The sequence below is a fragment of the Globicephala melas genome, chromosome 3 (genome assembly GCF_963455315.2).
Source record: "Globicephala melas chromosome 3, mGloMel1.2, whole genome shotgun sequence".
Classification (NCBI taxonomy): domain Eukaryota; kingdom Metazoa; phylum Chordata; class Mammalia; order Artiodactyla; family Delphinidae; genus Globicephala; species Globicephala melas.
The window spans coordinates 140,382,621-140,406,951 of record NC_083316.1 but is presented as its reverse complement, the minus strand read 5'-3'; the positions used below and the strand labels follow the sequence as shown (position 1 = coordinate 140,406,951).

General features: G+C 37.2%; 1 protein-coding gene across 1 annotated transcript in view; it reads right to left on the bottom strand.

Moving 5' to 3' along the window:
- The window catches only part of TENM2 (teneurin transmembrane protein 2), a 3,004,989-nt gene that overhangs the window by 2,889,773 nt on the left and 90,885 nt on the right, over nt 1–24,331 (bottom strand). Inside the window, exon 3 of the mRNA XM_060296575.1 lies at nt 12,995–13,145. The gene's annotated coding sequence lies outside the window, so the exon portion shown is untranslated. The remainder of the gene's footprint in view (nt 1–12,994; nt 13,146–24,331) is intronic.

Sequence of the window (24,331 nt, the reverse complement as noted above, 5' to 3'; positions counted from 1 at the left end):
TTCTACCATCTACTACCTTCCCTCTATGCACTGAGTATTCTGGTCTCAGCTGAGAGATCTTTTCTCTACCTGATGTTCAACCATCATCCTGGTTGAATTGATGCCAAGGCCAAGAAACCCCCAAACTTCAATTTCACCCCCCAAACTTCAATTTCACCGTCCCCTCAACACTAATGACTTCTGCCTACTTCCTCTATCAAAACACATGGACATACCAATGAGAAACTTCCTGTTTCAGACAAAAACATATCTCTCAGAATTTATCTTATTGAACTCTCTGGATATTTAACTATATTTCATTTTCCTTTTCTGTCAAAAAAAATTATTTTGAATTATTCTTTACCATTCTGTTTTCTCCTTCTCAGAATCTTTTTTTGGCCCTTTGATCTCTTATTTCTCAACCTAGCCTTTAAATGTTGCTAATCTTCAGAAATCTACTTTTTTTTTTTCTTTCTTACCCTACACACTCTCCAGGGAGTGGCTTAAGTACGTAATGATCCACATGCTAATGATTCCCAAATATCTATTTCTAGCTGAGATTTCTCCTTGAATTGTGGAGCTGTGTTTGATTAGGCTGCTTGAGTGTTTTTCTTAACGTATCACTTGTGTCTCAAGTGAAATTTGTCCAAGCTTATAATCTTCCTTCCTACTCAAACTTTATCAGAGTTTGTTTTACATATTCAATTGTTCCCTATCATTGAATAGTGTCACTACTGACATTGTGTTTCAATTCAGAACACTAGATAATAATTCTCACTCTTTCTTTTACTCCACCACCTACATAGAATTAATTGTCATTTTGCCCTAGATCTCACCTGTTCAATAAACCTAGAGCCCAGCTACTCACCAAACCCATTACAATTCTCATAGTTTGAGTGACCAACACTTTTTGTTAGTATTACATCATTGTATTTATGGTAAATTGATTTTTTTTTAAGATAGATTTTATTCATTTAAATTTTTTTTTTTTTTTTGGCTGCATTGGGTCTTCATTGCTGTGCATGGGTTTTCTCTACTTGCAGCGAGTGGGGGCTACTCTTCGTTGTGGTGCGCGGGCTTCTCATTGCAGTGGCTTCTCTTGCTGCGGAGCATGGGCTCTAGGTGTGTGGGCTTCAGTAGTTGTGGCACGTGGGCTCAGTAGTTGTGTTTTGCGGGCTCTACAGTGCAGGCTCAGTAGTTGTGGCGCAAGGGCTTAGTTGCTCCATGGCATGTGGGATCTTCCCAGACCAGGGCTCGAATCTGTGTCCCGTGCATTGGCAGGCGGATTCTTAACCCCTGTGCCACCAGAGAAGCCCAATAAATTTTTCCGATTTTTATTCCCATTTATTATTCGCCTTTCTTGTAAGATAATTATAGTTCCCATGCTACTAACCTCAGCCTTGGCCATTTGGCTAGCTTTAGTTAGTGAAGTGAGAATGCATACCTGTCGTTTCAGATTAGAAACTAGCCATCAGGTGACTCAGCCATTGTTTCACCTTTTTATTGTAAGGTAAATACAGATACTGAAAACACATAAAGCAAAAATATGTGAATAAGGCAAAACCCCTAGCAGCCACACCCAGACCAAGAAATAGAACTAAATCAGACACCTCAAAAACCCCATCGCAATCATAGCCCCCCTTCTCCCTTCCTCCAAAAGTAACCACCACACTGAATTTTATATTTTGTATTTTAAGTAAACAATTCTTTATGTTTCTTTATGGCTTTGTCATCCAAATTTCCATCTCAAGACAGACTAACTTAATTTTACATGACTTTTTAACTTGCTATGTGCTTTAATTATCTTTTAATCTACAGGTTCCCACTCAATCCATTTCTTTTCCTCACAATTCTTTTTTGTTGTTGTTGAAGGACCGACACCAACTGGCCTCTAGAGTTTCTGGCTATAAATCTTGTTTATTATATATTTGACATGTTTCTTTGTCCTTCAAATTGGTAACTGGAGCCAGGGGCTTGATCAGACTCAGGCTGGTTCACTCTGGTACAACTGTGGATGATATGCTCTTCCATCAAGAGGCATCTCTCCCATTCATATTCTCTCTCTCTGTCTCCTTTCTGTCTCTCTTAGCAAAGCTAGCAGCCTTTGATTCTCAATGCCTCATTGAGGTGAAAAAAAGGGATGTTTTAATTCTCTCTTTTTTTTTTTTTTTTTTTTTTGCGGTACGCGGGCCTCTCCCATTGCAGAGCACAGGCTCTGGACATGCAGGCTCAGCGGCCATGGCTAATGGGCCTTGCCGCTCCGCGGCAAGTGGGATCTTCCCAGACCGGGACATGAACCCGTGTCCCCTGCATCGGCAGGCGGACTCTAAACCACTGTGCCACCAGGGAAGCCCTCTCATTTTGTTTTTATATGTTAGCTGAAATGATTTTACCAGGAGATACTTCTCTTTTTATACTATGTGATTCATATTTGTGTCATTCATATAAGAAAAATAAGATAAGTAAATTTTTAATTTGTGCCTTTTATTTATTCAGTTTTCAAAATAATCAACTGGTTCTCTGTCATCCTCTGAAGATGACCAATTCAAGAGCTCTTTTTATATATTATAAACCCACAGATTCAAACTTATTCAATGGATTTATATCAGTTGCAATTTTTACCCATATTGGAGCTTAGTTTGCCCTATCTTTGGCCAGTGGGAACCTCTTAAAATTGGCTCCTGAATTTTTTGACATGAACTTAGCAATTTTTGGTAGATTTGTTGCTATCTGGCATGAAAGATATTTCAGGCCCATCTTTTACATTTCCTGTCCAAGACCTGGAATAAGCCATTTCTCTAAAAATACCTGGTTCCTTCTAATGGAAAATAGTATTTTAAGATAAGAATCTTGGTACTAGGAATGCTTACTGTTACTAGACGAATCATTGTTTTTAGACCTTCTTAGTGGACAAAGCCAACATATCTTGAGAGTTCATGCTTATATTTCCAGTTTAAATTCAGAAATACAGTGTTAATTTACCACTTCTATATCAGTATTTCCTTTCTTCTACACTGAGAATTCAGGTTCTCAAGAATATAGGATCTGATAGAACTAGAACAGATCATAATTACTTATTTGCTTTATTATACATATCACATACAACAATCTCAGAATTGCAATACTTCCACCATGAAATATTCTATTTAGAAAGAACTGAAAACATATTTTTGCATGTGCTATTCCTATTATAGCCTATTTTTTGTGATTGTAGTATTTTCACATTGTCAGATTATAAAGCCATTATATATTATAATCTCACCTTTTTAATCTTCATTTAATCTTAAATGATGAAATTTAATCTTAAAGTTATATATTTAATGCTCTCTATCAGTCTTTAGGTTAATGTTTCTTCAATCATTATGACTGTCTGAAGTTGTTTATTTGTTTTTAGAGTTGCAGTGGGCTTTTACTGAGATAAATTAATAAAAACCAAAATTTTACCAGCCATCTTTTCTGAACTTTATAAACTCAGCAGAGACTCTGGTCAATATATGTGTGTAATATAACAATATTACACATTCCAACAAAAATAGAGCCCTACTGGAACATTTGTCAATTAACAGAAAACCAATTTTCCCTCTCCCCAAATGTTTTCAAAATTTTTAGTCCCCACTGTTCACGTCTCAGTAGAACTGCTCCCTTGTGGCTAGGGACGTTGGAATTCTCTCCCATTTTTACTGAACATTTTAAATTTCAAATTTCAGTTTTGTTTCAAAATGGGGAACAGTGATTTTGTTTTTTCCAGGTACCCTTCCTCCATAATGTGGTATATACACACCACATTTTCTTTATGCATTCACCTGTTGATGGACACTTAGGTTGTTTCCATGTCTTGACTATTGTAAAAACTGCTGGAATGAACATGAGAGTGCAGATATATCTTTGAGACAGTGATTTCATTGCCTTCAGATATATTCTCAGACGTGGGATGCTGGATTGTATGGCAGTTCTATTGCTTACTTTTTGAGGAACTTCCACACTATTTTCCTTACTGGCTATGTTAATTTACATTTCCACCAACAGTGTACAAGGGTTCCGTTTTCTCCAAATCCTTGCCAGCACTTGTTTTCTTGTGTTTTTTTTTTTGTTGTTGTTGTTGTTGTTTTGCGGTACGCTGGCCTCTCACTGTTGTGGCCTCTCCCGTTGCGGAGCACAGGCTCCGGATGTGCAGGCTCAGCGGCCATGGTTCACGGGCCCAGCCGCTCCATGGCATGTGGGATCTTCCCGGACTGGGGCATGAACCCATGTCCCCTGCATCGGCAGGCGGACTCTCAACCACTGCACCACCAGGGAAGCCCTTTCTTGTGTTTTTGATGACAGCCATTCTAACAGGTGTGAGGCAATATCTCACTGTGGTTTTGATTTTCATTTCCCCTATGATTAGTACCTTTTAATGTACCTGTCGGCCATTTGAAGATTTTCTTTGGAAGAATGTTTATTCAGGTCCTTTGCCCATTTCTTAATTGGATTGAGTTGTATGAGTTCCTCATGTATTTTTAGACATTAAGTCCTTAGCAGATTTGTGGTTTCCAAATATTTTCTCTCATTTCATAGGTTGCCTTCTCATTTTGTTGACTATTTATTTTGCTGAGCAGAAACTTTTTGGTTTGATGTAGCTGTACTTTAGTTTTTCTTTTGTTGCTTGTGCTTTGGTGTCAAATCCATACAATCATTGTCAAGACCAATGTCAAATAATTTTTCCCCTAAGTTTTCTTCTTTAGTATGATGTTAAATTCAGCTTGCTAATTTTTTGTGTGTTGAGAAATTTGCATCTATATCCATCAGGGATATTGGCCTAGAGTTTTCTTATCTTGTAGTGTTCTTTTCTAGCTTTGGTATCAAGGTAATGCTGGCCTCATAAAATAAGTCTGGAAGCGTTCCTTCTTGTTCAGTTTTTTGAAAGAGGCTGAGAAGGATTGGTGTTAATTCTTCTTTGTCTTTAAAAAGATATATACTCTTATTAGCAACAGTATGAATCATGGTCAGCCACTGTCAGAAGAAATCTATCTTGACCAATTTATCTATCTCTGTTAAAGGCTATCATTAACAATAAGTAACATTTGTAGATATTGCTGTTGTTTATAAATATCTGCCTGTTAGTGTCTAGACTTTTCTTTTGACTACCCCAATGCCTTTCAATTTCACCAATATGAATTTGAAAATCTGCTGAAATGTTACTTTATAAAATATTATCACTAGTACAGTTCTATTTAGTGTAGATAAAATAAACACTATATAGAAATGGTGATCATTTTTAAAAATATGTAGAAAAAAGAATAGGAGATTTTAAAGTATTCCTATATTAACATTCTGTTTTGCACCAAATACTCTGCTTATCCCTAATGATATAAAAGCGATTAAATTATGAATTATGATCTAGCACTAAAAGCATTTACAGCCTGATGTATTTTCTTCCTTTTTTTTTTAACCTAGCCTTGTGCTAATTTTATATAATGCCAACAATTTGATTCAAATTTCACAGATTTCTCACAATGGTTAAATTGTTATGCAATGTCTTTAAATTTTAAATTTATTTTTGTTCCTATATTGCTGCTTGTATATTACTGCAGGATTTGTTCACAAAAAGTATGTTAATGAGAAATCCGTTTTGTAAACACTGTAATTTTAGATTAATTCCTCATTTTTTTAAACCTCCCCATATCCCAAGTATAGAATAATGTAATAACTTTATTATCCATAGAATGCCAATCACTTGGAAAACTGCTTTCTTTTTTGTGCGAGATATAAAATTTTTCATGTGGACTTTCTCACCATAGTTGACAGTAGAAATCTTTAAAAAATCAAATGAGAAAGCAAAACTCAGAATAAGAGAAAATGCAAGCAAACATTTGATGTCTTTATAGTTCAGCTTTTTAGTCAGGGATTTTGTGTTTTACCTATAGCAGAATATGTTTGGTAATCAATGCTATTAATAATGAACAAATTGCTAGACCATGTCTTTTTGATGCTTCCATACTGGGGAAAAAAAACTAATGTAGAACTCAGGAGAAAAGAACATGTACAAATGATAAATGAATGACACTGGTGTTCTATATAATAGTAATCAGTTGGAGCAATCTCCTATATAACTTTTGTGTTAGGAAAAACATGCTGGAAATTTTTTAAGTAGACCTTAAATGATAACCAAGGTTCTGTTTATTTTTACTTCTATTGATTTATTTTTAAAAATTTTATTCAATTTATTTAAACTGAAAACAACAAAAAACAAAAACAAAACAACAAGAAACAGTTCACCAGTGAAACCATCTGGTTCTGGATTTTGTTGGGAGGTTTTTAATGACAGACTCAATCTCTTTACTTGTTATTGGTCTGTTGTTATTTTCGATTTCTTCATAATTCAGTCTTGGTAGTTTGTATGTTTCTAGGAATTTATTAATTTCTTCTAAGTTATCCAATTTGTTAGACAAGAACTCAGCCTGTGCTCTTTGATCAGGTGGGGAAGCAAACTGTGTTCCGAAGTTGACGGCTGGGATTTTAGATCAGGTAGGTCACTAACTGTGCTTGGCTGTTCAACAAAGTCTGTAGTGGGGCTTTTTGGTTGGGAGGATCTGTATCTCAGAGTTCCATGAGGCTAGGACTGTGCTCCAGGGTAGGGCAGGTTTGATGTCCTAGCTCCCTAGCTGGGTGGGACTGCAGGCTGAGTTCTGAGGCTGTCCAAGGTCACTGTTCAGGCTCCCTGGTTATGTCGGGCTAGAGGCTATACTCAGTAATTGGGCAGTATTGTTGGCTTGGCTTTCTGCCTAAGATTGTCTATAGGATGGGATCAGCAGCTGCCTGGCTTCTCTGGCCTGGAGGGTCTAGAAGCTATAATCCGTAGTTGGGCAGGGCATCAATTTTTTTCCTTCCCCTGCCAGGGTGGGATCATAGAACAGGCTCCATGGCCAGCATAGCTTGTACTCAACAGAGCTCCTTAGCCAGATAGGGCTTACGGATTTAGTTCTGCAGATGGGCAGAGCCCGTGGCTGAGATCTCTGCTCACTTGCAGCTGCAAGGAGAAATATGGTTAGCCAAGATATGAGTGTTGGTTGCTGTAAGCTCCCCTGCTCAACGTCTCTGTTTCTACCTGATCTCCAGTGGTCAAGTCCTGCAGATTCCCCTAGTGAACTGTGTGGGACAAGACACAGGCGGACCTCCCAGGAAGGGCCTTCTGAGGGAGCTGGATATCCACCTTGTGCTTTCCTTTTCACACTGGAGAAATCATAGGTCCAAAGGGGCACTTTTGGTGCAGTGCTGCCCCTGCCCTGGGCGAGGGGCAATGCAGTCAGAATGTAGCTGCTCCTCTTACCTTTCTGATGTTGATTCTTCTCAGTCTCTGTGGTCCAGAGGGGTGTTAAGCCTCAGCTCTGGAATTTGGGATTTTCACAGTGGTGTCTTCTCCATAAATGGTTGCTAGTTTGTCTTCTTATGAGGGAGACTGAAGTCAGGAATGACCTATGTCATCATTTTGATGACATCACCTAAGCAAGAGCATCTTAATATGTATATTATTGTAGTATCCATTTTATATCATGTTTGTTTGTCCCGTATTTTTTCCTATTGTTTAAGCCACCTCTAGGTATTCTGTTATCACAGCCAAACAGACAGATACACACGGGCATGTCTATTGCACTCCAGGTAGACTGTATTAGAGTGCATGGACATTGAGGGAGACACAGCAGTTCTCTTTTTTCTGGGATCATTAGCTCTAAGGACAAAATCTTGGAGCTTCTAGAAGTCTCTATACCTGATACAGTGTTATAAAAAGCCTGCTAATACATACATCAAAACTGAGTGATGGCAACACAGAGACTGGGGAGGAGAGAGGGAGTAGAGACAGAGAGACAGGGACAGAGACAAAGAGTTGATTCACTGTTTGAAATTCTGGATCCAATAATGTCAGAAGCCAGTGATACCACAGATTTCTTAGTGATGTGAAATAATAAATCCCCTTTCCTTTTTCCTTTCCTTTCCATCCTTCTTTTCTTGTTTTGTTTTATTTCATTAAGCTGATTTTAGTTGAATTCCTGTCTCTTACAATCAAAAGAGTGACTTGTATATAGCGATTCTGTTTCAGCCTGGTCTCCCTCATATACTCTCAATAAGAACAGGGAGTGAGGGCAGAAAATGAGTTGAATTAGCTCACAAGTACAAAAGCAGTAGATATTTAGGAAAGATGGGGTGAGTGGGTTTCTCAACACATACTTACATAATGTTTGGAATTACTGAAGTAAATTAGGATATTGGTGAGAAATAAAAGCAAGAATTCTACTAGAATCAGACTTTGTGTCTATAAAATAAAATTGTTTGTAGTTCTCCAAATCTGGAAAATGCACATCAGAATTTAAACCGTAAGCCCACTTCTTTGGTCACTGTTAACATTAAAGAGCAAAAGCTCCTTTGTCAGCATTTTTATACAAGTAATAACCCTCCAACCATTATATTCACCCTTTATTAAGGCTACTAAATAACTGCTTCATTTGCATATTTATACAATGTCCACCTCATTATGTATATTTAATGCATCCTTATTAATAGCTTTGGTATTAACAAAGAGGAAAAAAATCATGATTTACAAATGGTAAAACAGACGTACAGAGACCTGTAGTAATTTCCTTTTAATTCTCTAAGCCACAGCACACATTTTTGAAGCAATCAATATGGTTTTTAAACCTCTACAATAAACAAGCAATCATAAAATTCACAGGTAAATTGCTACTACTACTAACATTTAATGTGTGCTCACTGCATGCCCCTCATGGTTTAAGAGCTTTAGATATTTTAACTCATTCAATTCTCACAACACCTCTGATTCAGTATTATCTTTATTTACAGATAAAGAGACTGAATTACAGGATTCCAGGATCCTGCACAATATCACACAATTGACTAGAATTTGATTCACAGCAGCCTGAAAATAAATCATTTTATCCATTATGCAAAAAAGCCTCCAGAAGATCATGTAGTGTATTCCCTTTCTTTCACAGTTGAAGAAATGAAGGCCAGGTGGGAATAAATGACTAACCAAGTTTTTGTGTCCAGGTAATGATGGAACCATGACAGAAACTCCCAGTCCCCAGAATCCCAATTCTGAACTCTTCCTACTATGTCTATGATAAGGTTTCCCAAACCAAAATATGTGGTGATTTGAATCATCTAGGGATCTAAAATTTCTTACAATTTTAAAGTGGCTTTGTAATATTCATCTTGGTGAGACTGAACTATATTTTTCAAAATTCCTTTCTTGTATGTTTCTGGTTAGGGTGGGCTACAAGGAGATTCTTCTATGAGACTTTGAGAAGGGAAGTAAGAAAGCAAGTGTTTTGTAGTTCACATACGTTGCCGCTGATTGGTTTGCTAACCTCATTACTGTGAATCTATAACTGGGTCTGCAATTGCACTACACTTCCTTGGATCCTCCTTCAGCTTCTCTGACTCCTAGTCCAGGTGTGTGTGTTTAGTTATGCCAAAAATACTCTGGTTTCTTAGAGTTCCCATGCCAAAAATTTCAGAAGCATTAAGAACTGTCACAGTTTTCTATCTTGTTCTCATGAGGTTCTAGCTTATCCTTAATCTTTTTACTTTATCTTCCATTCCCAATTGTCTTCCCAGCCACTCCTGTCATTACACCATAGGTTCATGAATAAAGTGGCCATTGCAATATGGATGGAAGTTTTTCACAGGGTCAGCAACCTGGGTTTCCACACTAACCCAGGACAATCATGCTGTAGCCACCTCTAGATGCCCCTTTTGCCAACAGCAGAAACCAACACTGTACCCCCATTATGGCACCATTTCCTGAAAAATCAGTCAGCTGCCTGGTGCCAGGTTGATTATATTGGACCTCTTCCAACATGGTAGGCACAGTACTGTGTTCTTATTGGAACAGACAATATCCTGGATATAGATTCGCCCTCTCTGCTTGCAGTGCATCTCCCAAAGTATTGTCCATAGATTTACTGGATATCTTATCCATACTAGTCATATCATGTTCTCTATATGCTGAAGGGCTTGCAGGGCTGCTGAACAATCCTCCAGCATAAAGTATATACATGATCTGGTATATGATGCTGTTTGTCTGCTAACCAGGAATCAAAGGATACAAATAAGAGTAGCTCCTCACAATATTACTCCTAGTATTCCACAACCAAAATGTTTACTTTCTGTCCATATAACTTTAGGTTCTGCTGGTCTAGAGCTCTTAGTTCCAAAGGAAGAATGCGTCCACATAAACAAAGTTCCCCAAACCAAATATATATGGAGATTTCAATCTCAAGGGAATTAAAAATTCTCACAATTTTAAAGTAGCTTGATTACTTATTTATTGGCTAGTTTGAACTACATTCTCCAGAAATCCCTTTCGTCTATGTTTCTGGTTAGAGTGGACCACAAGGAAATTCTTCTATGAGATTTAGAGAAAGGAAGTGAAACATCAACCTTTTTGTATCTCACAAATGTTGCTGAACTGCAGACTAACTTCAGGAAACACAAAATGATTCCATTAAACTATAAATGGAGCCTGCTACCTGGCCATTTTGGGATTACTGAAGTAATCTAAATCAACAGGCGAAGAAGACAGTTACTGGACTAACTGGGATTACTGATCTTGACCATCAAGGAGAAGCTGGGTTGCTACTGCACAATGAGGTAAGAGGAACACATCTGTAATGCAGAAGATCCTCCAGGTGTTCCTTAGTACTCCTATGTTCTGTGATTAAAGTTGATGGAAAACTAAAACGACTCAAGTCAGGCAGGCCTGCTAAGGACCCAGAACCTTCAGGAAGAAAGACTGTGTCACAGGTAAGAAACTAATACCAGCTGAGATGCTAACTGAGGAAAAGGGGGTAGGAAATGAGTAGAAGAAATAGCTATAAATACCAGCTATGACCATACGGCCAGTTGTAAAAAGAAGGACTGTGATAGTTAGGAATATTTATTCATTATTTTGATATGACCATGTTTGTTTATCAACCCCCAATTTTTCTTTTCTTCCTCTCACTCATCTCCTTATCAAATATAAGATACGTTAATAGTAGTTAAATTTATAAGTCAGTATTTAAAGTACAAGATATTCAACTTGAAGTGTGAATTAGGAGAAGAATGAAAATCATCCAAAGACAAAAGAAGGACTTCTATCCTCTTAGGAGGAAGAAGTGAGCTTATTTTCAGTTATATTTAAGATAGATATAGCATGTTGGATGGAAGTTTAACTTTGTCATTATCTTTACTTGGAGGCAAAGTATGATTTAAGATGTTTACAGGTGCCAAGTTGATAAGGAATGTATTATAGGCTCTACAACACGTTGACTTGACTATGCTGAACTACATTTCCCAGAATCCCTTTTCCTGTATACAGTCAGCCCTCTATACCCTCTGGTTCCACATCACACCCACAAATTCAACCAACCGCAATCCAAAAATATTCATAAAGAAAAAAGTTTTACCAGAAAGTTCAAAAAAGCAAAGCTTGAATTTTCCATGTACTGGTGGCTATTTATCTAGCATTTACATTGTATTAAGTATTATAAGTAATCTAGAGATGATTTAAAGTATACGAGAGTGTTTGAGGGAACCTACTCACAATGCAAATACTACACTATTTTATATGCATCTGCAAATTTTGGTTGGATGCACTCTTGGGCCAAGTGCTTTAATTTAGCTCTGTGGTAAAGGACCCCACCCTCTGCAGGGCTTTCACATCACCAAGGTCAGAGGAAACAAGAAATGGTATACATTTCAGTTCTTCCTCCTAGGGCTCTAGCTTGTTGTCTAGGTTGTTTTTAATCTCCCCTACTCTGTATCCATCTTTCGTCCCAACTGTCTTCCCTGTGGACTTCTAGTTCCAGCATTAGAAGCAAAGATCACAGCTATGCAGAAACTGCTTTACCAACTCCCACAATTGCATATGGTCAAATCCTTGTAATAGATATATACATGTACCTATATATATCTATCTGTTCCTATCTATCTATCTATCTATCTATCTATCTATCATCTATCAATCCATCCATCTATCTCCAGTGGTTCTGTTTCTCTGATTGAACTCTGACTGATACAAATAGACTATAAATAAATTGTAATTAAAGTACCCTCATGAAATATTCCTATGAAACTGGTAATATTAAAGAAAACAAAAGTGTGTATTACTTGGCCAACATGATTACATTTCACTACCTCTACAATGTCTCATTTTGTCAATACAGATCTACTTATTTGAAAAGCATGATTGAATTTATCAGTGACTTGAACTAACTTAAGCCAGTTTAGCAAAAATATCTAAACATATAATCATATGCAAATATATTTCAAATAATGCTGTCACTGTTTTAAAAGCACATATTTCATAGTAATATCTCCTTTCCTGTGCTTAACACAATTACGTGAAATTATTATTAGTAAGATTATTTTACAGATTAAGGAAACTGAGGCTTACATCGTTTATTTTCTTCCAAATCACATAACAAGTAAATGACAGGACACTTCGAATACAAGATATTTAATTCCATATCCTGCTCATTTATGTTCAAAAGGCTGCATTGCTGTTCAGAGTAAATTAATAGAATTTTACTATCATTAAATTTATAAATTAATGAGCTTTGTTGTTAGGTACAAATATAACATTGCACGGAGCCTCAAGTTTATGGGTCTTCAGAGTGTGTGCTTGGCAAATCTTAGTTGTTGATTTTATGATTATCATTATTAGTACTTTAATCTGAGAGTTCTTGGCATGATTGTCTCACATTTTGCTTTATGCATCTTGTCATGTCTATTCAGTGATACTATAAACCTAGCACATCAGAGGGCAGCAAATTTGCAGCAGATCAGTTCTTTGGGTTTAGACTGGCTGGGCAGAGCCACTTGCCAATCATGTGTTCTCAATAAAATTAAGTTTTAAAAGCACTGGTTCCCTCAACCTAGGCATAATAGTAATAGCTACCTTAGAGTGCTGTTGTTTGAGTTTCATTCTTTAGTGGGAAACCACTAAAGTGTTTTAAGAAGGAGAATTTCTACTTACCCTTTTAAAAGATTGTCTGACTTCTGAGGCAAAAGTGGAGATGAGAAAAGAAATTTGCAGTTTGTAGCACATTCAGGGGCTGAGCAGTGGTGTCTCTGACTAGGATGGTGTATCAGTAGAGTTATGATTTTAGTGGTAGAATTCACAGAACCTGGTTGTAAATGAAAAGTATGAGAAAGAGGTTAAGGAAGATCCTCAGGTTTCTGGATTAAGCAATAGAGGAGATGAAGTTTCTGCAAACAGAAAAAAAAGACTATACAGAAAAGGAACATATTTTGGCAGTGGTGATAGTGTTGGTAAGAGACTTAATCAAAAGCAAACTTTTTGACTTTCTTTCTATTGCTCCCTGGAGCATGAATTTCATTTATTTGCTTTTTTTTTATGAATATCTATACTTTTCAAGTCTGAGAGTCTAGAAGAATACCCCAATATTCTGGAATACCCTAGAATATTATGGGAGGGCCATTTTGATAAATGCTCAGATATTTTTAAAAAAAGAACTCTCCTAGAGAAATGGAAATAAAAATAAACAAATGGGACCTAATGAAACTGAAAAGCTTTTGCACAACAAAGGAAACCATAAACAAGATGAAAATACAACCATCAGAATGGGAGAAAATATTTGCAAATGAAGCAACCCACAAAGGATTAATCTCCAAAACATACAAGCAGCTCATGCAGCTCAATATCAAAAAAACAAACAACGTAATCCAAAAATGGGCAGAAGATCTTAATAGCCATTTCTTCAAAAAAGATACACAAATTGCCAACAAACACATGAAAGGATGCTCAACTTCATGTATCATTAGAGAAATGCAAATCAAAACTACAATGAGGTATCACCTCACACTGGTCAGAATGGCCATCATCAAAAAATCTACAAACAATAAATGCTGGAGAGGGTGTGGAGAAAAGGGAACCCTCTTGCACTGTTGGTGGGAATGTAAATTGATACAGCCACTATGGAGAACAGTATGGAGGTTCCTTAAAAAACTGAAAATAGGGACTTCCCTGGTGGCGCAGAGGTTGACAGTCCGCCTGCCGATGCAGGGGACACGGGTTTGTGCCCCGGTCTGGGAAGATCCCACATGCCGCGGAGTGGCTAGGCCCGTGAGCCATGGCCACTGAGCCTGCGCGTCCGGAGCCTGTGCTCCGCAGCGGGAGGGGCCACGGCAGTGAGAGGCCCGCGTAGAGCAAAAAAAAACTGAAAATAGAACTCCCATATGACCCAGCAATCCCACTACTGGACACATACCCTGAGAAGACCATAATTCAAAAAGAGTCATGTACCACAATGTTCATTGAAACACTATTTACAATAGCCAGGACATGGAAGCAACCTAAGTGTCCATTGACAAATGAATGGATAAAGAAGATGTGGCACATATGTACAATGGAATATTACTCAGCCATAAAAAGAAATGAAATTGAGTTATTTGTAGTGAGGTGGATGAACCTAGAGTCTGTCATACAGAGTGAAGTAAGTCAGAAAGAGAAAAACAAATACAATATGCTAATACATATATATGGAATCTAAAAAAAAAAAAGGTTCTGATGAACCTAGGGGAAGGACAGGAATAAAGACGTAGATGTAGAGAATGGACTTGAGGACACAGGGAGGGGGAAGGGTAAGTTGGGATGAAGTAAGAGAGTAACATTGACATATATACACTACCAAATGTAAAATAGATAGCTAGTGGGAAGCAGCCACATAGCACAGGGAGATCAGCTCGGTGCTTTGTGACCACCTAGAGGGGTGGGATAGGGAGGGTGGAAGGGAGACGCAAGAGGGAGGGGATATGGGGATATATGTATACATATAACTGCTTTACTTTGTTATACAGCAGAAACTAACACAACACTGTAAAGCAATTATACTCCAATAAAGATGTTAAAAAAGAAAAGAACTCTTTTTATTGGATAAGTATCTTTAAATGATTTTATAGACATTGCTCTCTTATTATTACTATCTTTAGCGATCTAAATAGCATGTTTCTGCAACAACCCATTGTTCTATTTTTTTAATATAACCCCTATGAAAGACAGCTATGACACTTTTCTCTATGAAGGAATGATTCATACCCTTTGCTTTAAATTTCACTATTCTTCAGCCTCCAGTTAGACTGCTGCCCAAATACCATTAAGGGTAACTTTTTCTTCTCTCCTGGGTAATTTCTCACCACTCCAGCCATTCCTACAAAATTTGCTGGATGTCCTAAAACATGCAAGTGCTTGGATTACTCCTGTACTTGTAAACAAAATGACTCTCTTCTGCTTACCAAAAAATGTCCAAGTTCCTTCATGTATTTCAGCAAATAGTTTGCTATGAAAAGACTATACAAGAATTGGTGGAAATTCAGACTTAAAATGAAATCCATAGACACTTTATTTTACATATCCTCTGGGCCAAAAATTGGGAAATATACATGACTTGAGAAGTAAAACATTAAGCAAGAGGTCATGAGGATTAAACATGAAATATCATACTGTCTTTAAAAACTCAGTTATAAATTTATTTAGCACTTAGCACATGCTTGATCATAGCATTTAGCTCTTAAATATCTATAAGTTTATGATTTTCTTGATGAGACTGTGATCACCTGGATGCCAAGGATTATGGTAGTTAATTTTCCATAGACTGTTCCTGGACAAAATAGATGCTCAAGAGGCATTTGTTGACAGACTGAAGTGTAGATTGAGACCTGATAGTATTGGAAGTTTTATACATTCAATGTATAGATGCTGTTGACATGTCAGTAGCATGAAACAGCTTGTAATTGTCAGGATGATGTTATTATTTGCCATTTGCTAAATGGAACACCAGCACGGCTTAGTGTCTCTTACACTGTTTTCTTTAGGGTGATGGAACCCTTGGAGCTTTTCAGTCAGCATGGATAAATTTGTCATTGGGTATAACCCTTTCTAGGCCATTCAGATGTAGGTGTAGGTTAAAAAGAAAAATGACTGCAGTGCTGGTGAGAGGTATATACATTTGGCAACCCTCGTGCTGAACTCAAGGTACTAAAAGCAAAGGCTGCAGGCAATAGCCTTGAGTCCAGCCTCCTAGGGAACCCTTTGCCCCATTGCTCCTTGCTCCTGACCTAACATCCATCTTAAGAGGTGAAGCAAGAGTTCGTGTCCCTGGCTCTTTCAAACTTGGAATTATAGCCCAACTCTCAGTCAGGCTGTCAATTACTGACAATTTACAGGGCTAAGGGAATAAACTTTATGGCCTCTTTAGAAGAGAGAAAGAAAAGAAAGAAAAAAAGTGGAGTGAATGTGAGTTTAGGAGATGCTATCAATATGCATATTTTGCTTTGCCATTAGTTAATTTTCTAAAGCTCTGCCTTATAAAAATCTGCTATCACACTGACAGCTGAAAGGGAAATATTAAAGGCCATTTGGTGTTCACAAACCAGTTTGTGGATAAACTGTAACTTCCCCCAAAATGAGACCTATAAACCAGTGGATCCCAAACTTTAGTGTATGTTAGAATCATTGGAGGGTGTGTTAAAGCACCCCCAGAGCTTCTGACTCAGGAAGTCTAGGCTGGCATGCGACAATTTGCATTTTAAACAAGTTCCCAGGTGAGGATGATGCTACTAATCAGACTACAGTTTAGGAACCACTGCTTTAAACATTGTTGTAAAATTTAGTTTTAAGATCATTTTGTTTATCAGTTAATATAAACACTGCACAGGTACTCTAACCTTAAAAAAAAACAAAACCCAACTATGTGAAAGAGGTATTGAATCTAGTATACAGAAGGTGCATTACAGGAACCAAATCCATAAGGCAGAATTGCCTTTTTAGTGTCCACACATATTTGAGAAGAAAATGAAGAGGAATAAGATGATAGGCATACCTGACATTAAAGAAAAGCTTATTCGTGACTAATGCAATGGAGAATTTGTTTAAGAACAATTCACAGGCATGATAGTCTGACCCTTCAGTGAGCCGAGCTCATGAAGTCCTCAGCTGTTGGCTGAATACGTGCAAATAAAGTACAGTAGGTGATAGTAACGGGCAGATGTCATGTAAAACGGTGACATACCTCCTACCATTCTCGGAGGTAAAGGACAGAGTGTCTGACCTAGCCTTCCCTCAAGTTTCTTTTCGATTCTTTCCTATATATCTTTCTTCCTCTTGCAGAAGCTAAACCAGTTGTATAAGTACAGTTTATTTTCATAGGTAACCCGAATTTGAAAAATGATATGCTTAAGTGTTGGAAGAAGACACTACAGTTGACACCAGTAGTTCAAAACTGGGGAAATGTTGACCCCTAGAGGACAGTTGGCAATGTCTGAAAACATTTTTTATTGTCACAATCAGGGAGGTGCTACTGGCTTCTAGTGGGTAGAGGCCAAGGATGCTGCTAAATACTCTACACTGTACAAGACAAGCCCTATCCCCACTCCCGCCAACAAAGAATTATCCAGCCCAAAATGTCAATAGTGCCAAGGTTGAGAAACCCTGGTTTATACCCAGGAAATAAATGGACTGAAGAGAATCCATCTCTTCACATTCATTGCCTTGAATGTGAAAGAGATCTAATTAGACTACAGTATAGAATTACAGAATCTCTGCAGATTATTTGGTCACATCCTGCTCCATCCACCCTTATGGTTTTAGAGACCTGGCATCTTGCAACCTTATGCATAAAATGAATATACTAGAATATTAAATCAAATTCCTAACTAACATACAGTATAATTTAATAGGTACTCATTATAATCAAATATAAAAAGACTCCAGTTGACTTTTTTTTTTAATGAAGTTCTATTTTTTTTTAAATTTATTTATTTTATTTTTGGCTGCTTTGGGTCTCCGCTGTTGCACCCGGGCTTTCTCTAGTTGTGGCGAGCGGGGGTTACTCTTCATTGCGGTGCGTGCATTTCTCATTGCGGTGGCTTCTCTTGTTGTGGAGCACAGGCTCTAGGCGTGTGGGCTTCAGTAGTTGTGGCACGCAGGCTCAGTAGTTGTGTGGCTCGTGGGCTCTAGAGCGCAGGCTCCGTAGCTGTGGCGCACGGGCTTAGCTGCTCCTCGGCATGTGGGATCTTCCTGGACCAGGGCTCGAACCTACGTCACCTGCACTGGCAGCCGGATTCTTAACCACTGTGCCACCAGGGAAGTCCCCCAATTGACTCTTATTATTATCTTCATGGTGGTGATACTGATAGCCGTCCTCCTTATAGTGCCTCTAGGACCGACAGCCAAAGATCCACAAAAACAATCTTTCCAAATTTTACTCAAGTGACTCAAGTTGATTTTTCTTTTGTAATAAAGTTGACATATTTAAAAATTATAAACACAGATTGCTCAAATGAAAGCATTTTGAATAGACTTCTCAACTGAGGTTTTTTTTAACATGCTTCAGTGATAGTGATTCTTTTTATCAGTCAAAGTAAATCAATATTTATGTCATCCAGGAAATCTGACTAATGCTAGGAATTACTGAATAGGCAATTACATTTCAAATGCAAAATTTAACAAAATAGTGGTATAATGTAGGAAGCAAATGAAGTAGCAATACAGTAAAACCAAGTGCATTTCAAAGAGCCCACTGATTTGAAGCTTTTCCAGTCTGTTTTCAAATCTTCTTTTGATATTCATAAATTCAAATTAAATAATAGAATTAATGAAAGAAATAAGAGATGTCTTAAAGGTATCATCTTTCAGCATAATATTCTTGGGTAGTTTATGACTACAGAGTGGCAGCTTTATCCACTTTAACAGTGAGCTTCAGGGAATAGGGCTGAAAAGTATGTTCATGAGGAAATACGTCAAGTTCGTTAAATGCTTAACATATCATAAGTAAAGACTTATTTTTCTAATGAAAGCGTACATCTGTCTCTCCTAAATTCTAACATGCATTTTTAATCTAAAATATCTCCTTTCCTACTGTGGAATTGGAAAAATAATGTGATTCAATAAAATCATTCTTTTTTGAATTTACTTACTTGGTGATTATACTTGTCAAATTAGTTCGACAAATTAGTCCTATAATATTCATCACAGGGCCTAGAGTCCATAAGTAACAGATAAACTCTGTGAGTCACATCACTCTATGTATGATTTTGCTTATTTGTAAATTTGATGATGTCAACATATAGTTCTATACATTGATTTTTCTAAAATCACATCACTTTTTATTACCTGGAAGAAAACATGCAATAAATTACACTTTTTTATGCATCCATTTTATTGATAACAATCTTGGAACGTTTTCTTTCTTTCTTTGATAGGGGTCTTCCAGGCATTTAAAGTGACCAACTCCATGATTTGCCTAAGACTTTCCCAGTTTTAGCACTCAAATTCCACGTAAGCGTGAAAGGAGAAACATATAGAAAGTTATATAACCTTCCACTCCATCTACTCATAACGTCAAGAGTTGTAATTTGTAGAACAATAGAGAAAAACATCATACGTATGTAAGTTTACAAAGCAAAAGCAATTCCAAATACTCTGATCCGAATAATCCTGAAGCTGAGTTCTATGAAATCTCTGGATACAATTCTCCTCAAACCTTAGGTTTTAAACATCAAGAAAGTGACACAGGGATTACAGTTGACTCAGAGTCATAGATTCTGAGCTTGCAGTCTCAGGTTATTTATTCTGTTCAACATCCTCTATATTTATTTATGTTTTCTCTGGCCTCCAAACCTTCAGTTTTCAGTAAGGAAATTGTCACAGCTAGGTTTATGTATTCTACCCAGAGAGTCCATATCCTACTGATTCTAGGTTTACTCTCTTCCTTAATCTTAACCTTTCTCTTACTCGACACACTTAAAATCACCATGAATTCACAGGAAGATACCTGCAATAAATGGCAGAATTGGTAATGGAACAGTTGAGCATTCATTACAAAGTCAGATGAGTTCTTTGTCATTTACGAAGACAGGAGAGACTGACATTAAAATACGGTTCATTAAAAGTGAATTTTAGCCTGGCCATTTACAGTGCCAAAACATCTGGAGACTATTCTAATTTATACTGGAATGCCTTCAAAAATATTTGAACTCCTAACTAAACACAAGGGAATTGGTAAGTAGAAGGCTGTGGGTATTGTACTGAAGTGAGATATCTATTTATTTTTCAGAAAACTGCCATATATCAGCCTAAGTACCCTTCAACACAAACTCAGTTACGCTTTTTAAAAGTGTTACTTTTTCCTTGCCCTTCAGTTTTTACCTTACCATTTTTCTGGAATACGTGTTGACAAATGGTTCAGGGAAGTAAGTGGTTAAGTACGCTAAACTAATCCCCTCCAACCCCACATACAGACTGCTCATCCTTATCTAAATGAAAGACGGAGGATCAGAGCTAAGTAAGCGGACATGGTGCAAAGGTACAAATGAATCCAATGCAATAGATAGCCACAGCAAAACTGCCCCTACTTGTCCTTGCAAAGCTATATCTCAGGAGCTACCACAAACAATATCCATGCTTTCCTCTCCAACATTTGAGTTGAGGCTGTTTATTTACATGATGCTTTATAACAGCTTTAGACTTCACTTTTTTTTTTTATTCCTCATAATATCTTCTTAGATAATTAAGGGGCAACTCTTTAAAAAGTGAAAAGAATCTTAGCTTTAGGGAGTGTGTGAGTCAATGGTGAGGTAAATCCAATGCATAAGAAAAAAAAAAATCACTTAGGCAAGGACCCAAAGCTGTTTGACTTCCAATTCCTATTGACTAGTAACATATAGCATTTTATTCTCCTAACATCTCGTTTTACCAGGAAAAACAACAACAACAACAACAACAACCATATCTTGCTAATAGTTTCAGTACACAATTTCAAATTTTATCTTAATGGCAAAGACTTTCCTGGCCTTACCAGTCAGATAAATCAAGTGTTTCTCTGTTTTCTCTCACTGGACTATTCAAACCTCTATTGACTAATTTCTATCTGTCTTATTTTTCAAGGGCAAAGGCTTTGTGACTTTAGTTCCAAATACCAAGCCCAGTGCCTTACCCAGAGAGGTGCTGAATGAGTATATGAGATTATGCACAGTGTATCACCATAGTTAGTCAAGGATGATTCTTGTTTCATATTTTATGTATAGTGTTGTTTACTTTACAGTCAAAAAGGAGTTTTAGTTGTGTATGTGTATTTCTTGTCCCAGTATTTTGTTTAGAAACATATTGAGAGTCATCATGAGCTACTATCAGGTTAAATGACTCACAGTTGATTTATTCATTCACTTAACAAACACCTATTGCTAAGCATGCATAAATAAAACCATCACCATATGCCTTACTTGCACTAGGCTTATAAACACAACAGTGATCAGAACAGAGATTTCAATCCAGATCTATCTGAAGCTTGGTCTCTTTAACTTCTATTCTTTTTTGTCTTCCAAAACTCTGGGCTGAATCCAGAATGTTAAACTATACAATGAGTCAAATTAGTTTGTTATACATCTTGTTAGTGACAGATGAAATTTATATTCATATTTTTCTTACTTCTCCTTTTCTTCTACTTCAAATTCTCCCTGCTATAACTCCTTTCCAATGCTAAGGGTGTCACATAATCTGTTTATAAAATATTCACAAATATAGCAGTCAATATTACATTTTATTTGTACCTATATTCAGAGCTGATGTTCATCCAGTGCATGCTGATATGAACAGACCGTTTATATATGCTTTCAATTCTTATTGTCCAATGTGTGTGCCATATCATTTTCTATCGCACCCCCGTGTCTCATACAGAACCCCATGATCAGGGTGTCCAAGGGAAAACAAGACTATTCTATTTCTCATGGTCAGTGTGGCAGTCAAGGGGACAGTTGCCAACCACCAGGGCAGACAGGACAGGATTGACTAAATCATGTGGTACATGTTTTTTACTTTTACTTGCATAGCACTTTCTTTTCTTCTGATAAACACACCTAGTTTTCATCTAGGGAACTCCCCCTTTGACACTGGGTGATAGGTAGGACTACAATCAAAGTGCTCTGTTGACTTTCCTAGTGCCCTGCCAATGCGTAGGCATGCTGTTCAAACATAACCCATTTAGTTGCCACTCTTAGAAATTTGAATCTTGAGCAAAGAAACAGAAAAGCTAAAAATAAATTAATAATTAAGTAACTAAACAGTTTGGCTCACTGGCAACACTCTGACAATATTATTTATTAGTTTTTATCATCTGCATTCTTAAGTGTAGCTGTTTTCATACTTCCTGAGGGTCATTTCCCTTACTCCACACCCCCAGGTACTCCATCAATTGTGTCAGTGTTATCAGTTGACTTGTGAGCTCCAAAAATATATGTTGAAGTCCTAATTCACAGTACCTGTGAATGTGACCTTATTTGGAAAAAGGATCTTTGCAGATGTAATCAAATTAAGATGGAGGTCATTAAGGTGGGCCCTAATCCAAAAGGACTATTGTCATTATAAGAATAGGAGAAGAGACACAGAGACAAACACAGAGTCAATAAGCCTTATGATGACAGAAGCAGAAATTGGAGTGATGGGCCTACAAGCCAACAATTGCCTGCAACATCGGAAGCTAAGAAAGGGGCTTAGAATAGATTCTCCCCTAGAGACTTAGACACCTAGATTTCAGATATCTAGCCTCCAGAAATAAGAAAGAATAAATTTCTGTTGTTTTAAAGTCACCCAGTTTGTGATACTTTGTTATCTCAGTCCTAGGAAATTAAAATAGCCAGTTACTCCAAAATCTTCAAGAAAGAAATAAAAGAGCTTAAAAATTAGAGAACCTGACAGTCATTACTTGCTGCAACTTAATTTTGTTTAGATATAATTTGGATGGCTTATATACAAGGAGGTTGGGTCTCTCTTTCAGTCTAGTCATGGTAATCCTATTCTAAGTTGCCCCTCACTGATCTAAAAAAGCCAGTGTGATCCAACTCTGGCCAATGACTCACAGGGGGAATCTGCTAAGAGTCTTCTGGAAATGGGTTTTCCTCCTAAGAAAAGAGACTGGCAGGTACAATAAGAAAAGATGTGTTTTTCTCCACCTGCTTACCTTCTGCTACAGAAATTGTCTGTGGAGTATTGCAGATGTCTTGTAACCATGTGGTAAGACATCACCAACACAATGAGTAGTTATTAGAAGCAGAATGAACTTGGGTACTTGCATAAGCCACCGCACAAACCCTGGAATCAGTAGTCTCTGGACTTATGTGAGCTTAAAAGTAACCCATTACATTAGCCACTTTCTGTTGTGTATTCTAGTATCTTTAGTCAAAAGCATCTTACAATATCTGTACAATATCATAGTCTGGGAACTGTCTAAGGACTTCAATGCAGTAGGTCAGCTGGCTAACAAGAATGGCATTAGTGATCAGATGTTTGAAGGTAATTCCTAATTAGTGCAAGACTATTGTGTTTATTGTCTGGTGTTACAGTACATCGTGTGGATGTCTACTTTGACACAACTGCAAAGTAATTGTTACAGATATTGAATCAGTTATGCAGGAATTCCTAAAATATCCTGAAAAGTGGATTTCCCTTTAGTCTTCTCCTAATATTTTCAACGTCTCTGGGTCACAGACTCTGGTATTTTTAGCTTCTATTCGGGGGAGAATAAGAGAGAGAAAAAATTGGGACAGAAAAATAAAAAGAGTGACAAAACTAAGTGAACAGCTCTAACATAATGAAAACCTGGAATAGGTTAAGAGTTTAAAATTTTTATTCCTGAAATATAGATATGGAGATCTGAGTCATAGTAGTTTTTCCCTAAAAATTTTGTTTTGCTAAGGAAGTCTCTTGTGTAGCTTAAAGACATCGAATTTAGTTCAGGAACAGGTACTAGGAAATGTCCTTGTCAGTCAGAAAGCCCTTACCCTTTCAAGTAAACCAAGCTAACTGTAGGTTAGGAATGGATTTTACTTTTTATTTATTTGTGTTTGTTGCATGATCGCATTCTTTCTCATAATTGCTTCCTCCTGCAAATCCAAATACCATGGCCATGTTCACAGCAGGAAGTGGGCAATGGGATAGAGGAGCACCTATGTCTGTACTGATTTACCAAAAAAACCCCAAAACATTCCACTTCCCCCAAAAGACTTCCCCTTTAGGCTCATTAACTTTAAGTGACCCTTAAGACCACCTTTACTTGCAAGGTAGAATGTCAAAGCAAGAAACATAATTCTTACAGGTGAGTAGTTTCTTACCTGAACATTTTGGTTAATATAAACTTCCTTTGCCATAATTTCACACATAGTCAGAAAAGAGTTAACATCTGCATGGCCTAGATGAGTTCAGATAAAATAAATACTTGATTAATGTGTTTTAATGGCTAGGCTAGTGCTTATTTGCATGTTGGCATTATAAAATGTAAAGGCTTTTCAATATAAAACCTGA